The following is a 7,620-nucleotide window of genomic DNA, read 5'->3' as shown; positions in this document are numbered from 1 at the left end:
GAATCAAATTTAAATTAAGCAGAAAATGGAGAAATCTTGATCAACAACAAATTGACTACAATTGATTATTTTTTAATGCAAAATTTAATCCCATCTAACAGCCGTTTCTGCTTCCAGTGTCTTACAATGCTGCCAAAGAAAATTCTGAGAATAATATTTGTCATAGCACATCCGATCTGGAACAAGGAGCTTAATGAGAGTGAAGAAAAATACATAAAATGAAAGAAAAGAAAAAGGCTTTGAGAGGAGGAATGAAGGCATAATATATTTGAATCATACAATTTTGCAGTGTAACGCTTCAGGCCGTTGTGCAAATGACAAAACAGATTTCTTGCTGTGGAGGGGTGTCATGGCTACTCATATCTTAAGAGAGAGAGAAGGGGTGGTGATAATAGTAAGGAGGGAGGAAGAGATAAAAATAGTCTTGATGGAGTAGCTGTGTGCAGTCTTAAGGTATGAGGTGAGTCGACGTGTATGAAGGGAGAAGAACCATGAGTGTAGATGGGTGGAGATTACAAGAGTAGTGGAGGGTAGGGAAAAGTAGGTGATAACTGTAGAGATTAGATAAGGTTGAGAGGTAGATAAGGAGTGGGGGTGACCTGTAATGATGATAAAGTAGACAGGGGAAGGATAAGAGAGAGAGAGAGATAGAAAGGAAGTGGTTACGTAGGTTGTAAAAGTGTGTGGGGAGAGAGGCAGGTGGGAAACATGTCTGTCTCTCTCTGTCTGTCTGTCTATCTATATATATATAAATATACACATATATATACTCACACATATTCTTTTCTACTCTAGGCACAAGGCCCGAAATTTTGAGGGAGGGGATCAGTCAATTAGATTGACCCCAGTACGCAACTGGTACTTAATTTATCGACCCCGGAATAATGAAAGTCAAAGAAGACACTTGCACCATGCTGCAGTAGGTTGCACTACCCCAGTTGCAGTACACTGTAGTTGCACTCTGAATCATGAGGTTGCAAGCTGAAATTTTTAACTATTGTTATGCTTTTATAAAAAAACAAAACAAAGCAATATATATATATATATATATATAAAACGTATTGAAGTAGTTTCTGCCAGTAATGAACAAATAAATGTCAGTGAATTTCAATGAATATATTTTAAGGATAGCTAATAAAACAGTTATTTTTTTGTTTTGTTTGGTTTTTGTTTCGGTGTTGTACTCTAAGCTGAGAGATAACAAGATCTGCTATCAGGCATTGACATTTGGTTTCAGTCACCGCCGGCCGCCCTCCCCCCACCTCCTGCTCTTTAATTGTCTCATTTGCCAGGTTAACGTTACAATGACTGAAAAGAGACGGGGAAAACTGTCGGCTCTGCTTCTCCTCGGAAAGCTTATTTTCCTCCGATGTCAGGTAAGTGAAATTCATTTAGGTCAGATTTTATTGTCAAGGTCACATGTTTCCAACTCATTAATTATTGCTTTCCTTGATTACAATGTCATTAATTATTTCGTATATCTTCAAGAATAATTACAACAAATTGGTTATTTTTTTTCTTTAATCTTTAAAATTAAACATTTCCATTCTGACTTCCCCAAAAAGTTGATTAGAAGTTGAAGTCTTTGTTGGAAAATAAGTGGCCGTGTGGTTAAGGAGTTAATTTTGTAACCAGATGCTTTTCAGTTCAGTCCTACAGCACAGCACTTTGGGCAAGAGTCTTCTATTTTTAGCCTTCAGCTAACCAATGCCTTCTGAATAGATTTCAGAGATGGTAACTGTGTAGAAGCCTGTCATGTATGATATTATACTAATAATAATAATAGTAATAATGAACTTATTTAGTGCTCAGGTGCAGTACAACTCCTCAGAAAAAGTAGCCAAGATTGCATGAACTGTACATAAAATAATACACAGAAAGGGACCAGTGAAAGAATCATTTAGAGAAAAAGGTGGTGGAGAGGGGGGATATCAAGTGTACGGTTGCAAATTTCAAAAAGCAGGGAAATTTTGAAGAACGTAGTGTCCCAACAGCTAACAACTATACAGGTAGTTTATTCCATGCTTCGTGTAGGTATGTGTGTGTATATACATGCATGCATGCATGTATGTATGTGTATGTATGGATGTATGTGTGTGCGTATATATATATATATATATATATATATACATACACACACACACGTATGAATGTATGTATGTATGCATGTGCATATATATATATGTATGCACATACATATATACACACACATATATATACATGTGTGTGTGTGTGTGTCTGTTTCTGTTTATCTCCCCCACTGCATGATAACCAGTGCTGGTTTGTTTATGTCTCCATGACTAAGTCGTTGGGCAAAAAAATCCAATAGAACAAGCACCAGATTAAAATCAGAAAATGTAAAGTTTTTTGTTTTGTTCAACTAATCTACTCAAAGTGGTGCCCCAGCATGGCCACAATCCAGTGACAAAAGCAGGCAGAAAAATAAAAGACCATATTAATGTCAATTATGAGTGAATTACCACAGGGGTAGAAGACAAAATGAAATGATTTCTTTATTCGTTCATTATAACTTATCTATTCAAGCCTCGTAGACTTTAACATTTTGTCGCCAGAGGAGACACAATATATTATTTCATTGCTTGAAGACAGAAAACAGCTCTCAGAAGAATTTGTTTTCTGACAAAGATATTATATTTGACTTTGTTTCTGTATTTGGTTTGTAAGATTCTTGTGAATTCTAGTGTTGAAACAAACCTTGTCATTTCTTGGGAGCGTCATCTCACCAATAATAGCAATAACACACACACTGGTTCAGTATTCCTTTTTTATTGTTAGTTAATTGGGTAAATATCTAACCAATTAACTGATTGGTCATTTGTTTAATGAGCTGGTTAAAACAATGAATCAGATCGATGTGATTTGGTGGTGGTCCAGTGGAAGTTTGACTGAAAGGGTGAGTGTAAAGAGGATTAGAAAGTGGCTCGAGGGGGGAGATAGAGCTGGGTGAATGTGCCGAGGGGGGGGGGTGGAGGCAGTGTGAGTGGACAGTGGATATTAATGACTTATGAGTGGAGGAAAATAAAAAAAAGAACTGTAGAGGAGATGTCTGTGGCAGAAGAAGAAATGGTTAGAAGCTGGGATGTTGTATACTGGACTGTTAGGTTTCACTGGTTTTAGAGGAATGTAACCAATTCCAGCATGGACAATTGTTAAAACAAAAAGGATGCTGCTGCTGCTGCTGCTGATGATGATGATGATGATGACGACAATGGGATCTTTTAAATATAGAAAAATATAACAGCATCCTTTTCTATATTTGTCTAACTTTGTCTTCAAACTTCTAAATTTATGTCTTCCATAAGGTTTCTACAATTCACTTCATATTCAGATTTGTTTTTGGTATCATTATCAAGATGGAATTCTTCATTAAACGATTTTAGATTTCCAATTCTTCTTTGGACAAGTTGATTCTTCAATGAAATATTTTACAGTTTTGTAACTATCCTGAATATAATCTGTAGGTTCTCCACCCTTGGCCTTCCCACCATCATATTCTGAGAACCCAGCAAAGTTTAACCAACACATACACATATGCATCCAAACATCGGCTTAAAGATTCCGACACCAGTCCAGCACCTCCACAAAAGCCCAACACACACTCCAGCCCTATAGAAATACCAACTCCTAAGCCCTCCACACATCTTCGGAAAACTCTTGCCACCTCACAGCGTCTCAGGGGACACAAATCTTGGTAAAAATCCTTGCTCAGTTCACCTCCCACCATTTTGTTTCATTAATTTTCACAACACCCACATACACCAGATGCAAGATTTTTCATCTCTAATAACAGAACAGTATGTTTTTCCATATCCGTCATCTCTGAAGAACACATGGTACTACTTAACTGTGCAGTTATCTAACATCAGGTTTAAATACCCAGTGTGAAACTGATTGGTAAGATTGACTAATGGATCTATAACGTTGTACACTTTAACACACACACACGTATGAATGTATGTTCATGTGTATGTATTTGTGTGTGTCTGTAAGCACAAGTGTGTGTGCATGTGTTTGGTTGTGTGCTTGTCTACAATTATGATCCTTAAAGCTGTTTGCTATGAGCAGTGTTGTTTGTTAGCACTTTCCCTGTCAATCAATTATCTGCTGGCTTTGTGTCTTGAAATACATGCAATAAGGGATCCTTTACTTGAAAAAAAATTAAGGTCTAGTGACAGAAAAAAGCATCCTCATGTAAAACAAATTTTGATAATGATGGTCAAAGAGGGTGTTTAAAGGACATCAAATGCCAGGCAGTCTAAGGTATTTTTCTGAGGCGGTTTGAGACTTTTGTTTCTCTACCCTTCCCCCCTTGTGTCTGTATTAGAAAGTTTTAAGAGTAAGAGGCTGACTATCCAACCCATGCCAGCAGGGAAAGTGGACATTAAATGATGATGATGCTGGTGATGAGGTTATCCAATATGTCCCTGCTTCCTTACACCTTTCGTTACCGTATTTCTGTTGAGATGCTCCGTATTTCTTTCAATTACTTTAAATATAACAAAGAATTCAGTAAAATAACTTTATCATTCAGCTGAGCCAGTTTCAGCTGGGTTGGTCACGAAAGGGTTAAGACAATTTTCGGATGTAAAGATGTATGGCAGTAATAATGTCACAGATATATGGCTTTGGGACTCTGTTGTGAATCCTAATTACATTTTACTGGGGTCAGCACCTGATCAGGTGAATATTTCTTTTTCTCATCTTTAAATGGTACCTTGGCGGTCTTATTGATAAGTGGTTACCATCCAAGACTAGAGCTGTTGAGGCCATTGTATCTGTACATTGTATAAACAAGTACACTCTATTTAGAGTACAAAAGCATACTGCTTATTAGAGTACATAATTAATAAAAGTACATCTAAAAATAGTGTAGGAGTGACACAAAGGGTTAGATGAATAAAAAGTCATTTTATCAGTAGAAGCGTCAATAGTACATTTGCTTTCACCAAAACTTTACTGAATGAAGGCCAAAGCACTTAACTCAGTATAACCTATTTAATCTTAATGGGAAAAGATAGTGTGAAGAGTGCAGTTCACTATTGACACTAATGGGATCATTATATAATTGCTGAGTGTTTTAATGGCTGGTAGTGCTAAGTTCAAACCTTTTTGTGAGTTTGATTTGGAAAGGCATGAACAATACAACACAAATTTGTTGCAAAACCAGCTGGGGAGTCACAGTTGGATTGTTCCACAGTGATTGAAAGAGGATTCCACATCATTTTGCCCATTTCACTGATTAAATTGAATTCAGGATGAAGGTGTTTAAAACATTATCATTCACTCCATGTAAACTCTGAAATCTTTGGCAAATTTCTTCCTGGTTCCGTCTTCCTTGTCTGGCATTAGAGGAATATTTATGAAGTTTTCCTTGTCCACTTGTTTGCTTGTAGATTCTTTAGAAACATCTACAACATTGGTAGATATTGTAAAACTCTATCTTGACATTAATATCCTATTATTTATTAAAGGTGGTGAGCTGACTGCATCGTTAGCAGAGTGAGCTAGATTCTTAGTGCCATTTCACCTGTCTTTAAGTTCTGAGTTCAAATTCCTCTAAGGACAATTTTGCCTTTCAGGGTTGACAAAATAAATATCAGTTGAACACTGGGGTGATCTAATCAATATATCCCTCCACTTCCTGAAATTGCTGGCCTTGTGCCAAAAAATTGGAGACCAATATTTTATCTATCAGTCAGACGATGGTTTATGAGGAGCTGCTGTAGTTGAATGTAAAGTGTCAACGTTTTAGTTTTTGCTTTTGCAATGTGCAAAGTTCGGGACTTTTCTCAGAGATTAAACTTAATGTCATTGACACCAATCAGCACTGTTGCACTGTAGATAAACAACAAACGACAGACAGTTTACAGTTCTCAGTTTGTGCAGGGGTCGTTGCTAATTATAATATCGGTTAACATTACCAACAAGCTATTGTTATCAAAATTAGTGGGCCTGAAGCCATGACTTGCTTAATGTTATCAGCAGATTATTATCATTGAGAAAGGATTCATCTCAAAGTGATTACAATAAGTGGCTTCCACTGTATCGGGGTTAGGATGGAACTTCTCCATTAGGACATGGGGTAAATATGAAACTAGGTTAGCTTCAAATAGAAGTTAATGAGATAATAGTAAAGTTTGTATAACTATTATCATCGTCGTTATTGTCATCATCATTTCATGTTGGTTTGCGCTAGATGGTTTGACAGGATCCGATGTGTCCAAGGACTGCATTGAGCTCCATTATCTGTTTGGCGTTCCCCCTGCACTATTGAGGTTACTATGCAGTTCACGGGATGAGAATCCCTGGGGTAGCTCAGCATCATGTTAGGAGACGAAGGAATTACTAGAAGAGTGTTAGGGTAGAGCAGTTTCCTGCAGAGGGATCTGTTAGGGTCACTCAAAGACAATAGAGAAAAGGGAGAGAAAATGATCAGAAAGAGCTGCAAGACATAGAAAATGATGAGAGAGGACAAGAGGGCAGAGTGCATGAGAGGAAGAAGTCACTGACTCATGGGGGACCCAAAGTATAGCACTTCCAGAGCTCAGTCTTGCTGAAGAGGGGGAGAACCTTATATTGCCAGAGATCCTGGTCATCTCATCCGTCATCCCATATCTTCCTGGGTCTTCCACTTTTGCTGGCCCTGTTCATCACATGGGCCATTCACCAAATGGCCCATTCCATCTCAGTCTTCTTTCTTGGATACAACATCTGATTCCTCTAATGCCCAGTTTTTCACTCAGCATCTTTGTACAAATTCTTTCACCCCCCACACACACATTGTGCATCCAAAGGGTCGTGCTGGCCACATTTCTTTCCAGTTTTCTCAAGTCCTCCATATTCAAGTTCCACATCTTTCGACCATGCAACATTGCAGTTCTAACACAAGCATCTTACAATCAGCCCTTCAATCTTAGGGGAAAAGACCTTTGATGTCAGCAATGGTAGCAGCTCACAGAACTTTCTCCAACCAGTTCTTACTGGCAACGATACTTTCAGATGAGTTAGTGCAATCAAAATTTAATTAGTGTAAACACATTCAAAGCAAGGAACATGATACAAGGAGTCAGCAAAGAACGGCTGACAAACATTTCGTCATTTAGAAACGAATCATCCGAGCAGGTTCTTCAGCAAGAAATCATGGAATCTGCATCGATTGTCTACAGCATTAGAGTTCATGTGTGTATGTATGTATGTATGTATGTATGTATGAATGCATGCATGCATGCACGGAAGTATGAATGTATGTATATATACATATAGGTAGGTAGATAATTTTATATTTATATATAGACAGAGATAGATAGATGAATAGAGATAGATAGATAGAGTGAGAGAAAGAAAGAGAGGAAGACGGAAGAAGGGAGAGACAAATAGCTAAGCTAGACAATATGTATGTGTGTATGTAGGTATGTATGTGTCTGTGTGTGTGTGTGTGTGTGTGTATAGAGAGAGAGAGAAAGAGAGAGAGAAGGGGGGAGAGGCAGACTGACGGAGAGAGATATATAAATAGATGTAGATATATATATATATATAAAGATATATAAATAGATATATATATATCTATTTATAAGGTATATAAATATATATATATATATA

The 7,620-nt window shown here is 37.4% G+C and overlaps 1 protein-coding gene and 1 long non-coding RNA gene across 3 annotated transcripts in view; one reads left to right on the top strand and one right to left on the bottom strand.

The window, feature by feature from the left end:
* The window catches only part of LOC106878004 (cytochrome P450 3A24), a 46,481-nt gene that overhangs the window by 16,951 nt on the left and 21,910 nt on the right, over positions 1-7,620 (bottom strand). The gene's annotated exons all lie outside the window — the stretch shown is intronic.
* Positions 1,260-7,620, top strand: part of LOC106875543 (uncharacterized) — a 23,376-nt gene continuing 17,015 nt past the window's right edge. Inside the window, exon 1 of the long non-coding RNA XR_008265505.1 lies at positions 1,260-1,376. This is a non-coding gene — a long non-coding RNA (uncharacterized LOC106875543). The remainder of the gene's footprint in view (positions 1,377-7,620) is intronic.

Source organism: Octopus bimaculoides, chromosome 14, assembly GCF_001194135.2.
Source record: "Octopus bimaculoides isolate UCB-OBI-ISO-001 chromosome 14, ASM119413v2, whole genome shotgun sequence".
Taxonomy (NCBI): Eukaryota; Metazoa; Mollusca; class Cephalopoda; order Octopoda; family Octopodidae; genus Octopus; species Octopus bimaculoides.
Note: the sequence above shows the minus strand (reverse complement) of the source record. Positions and strands in the feature narration are given on the sequence as shown.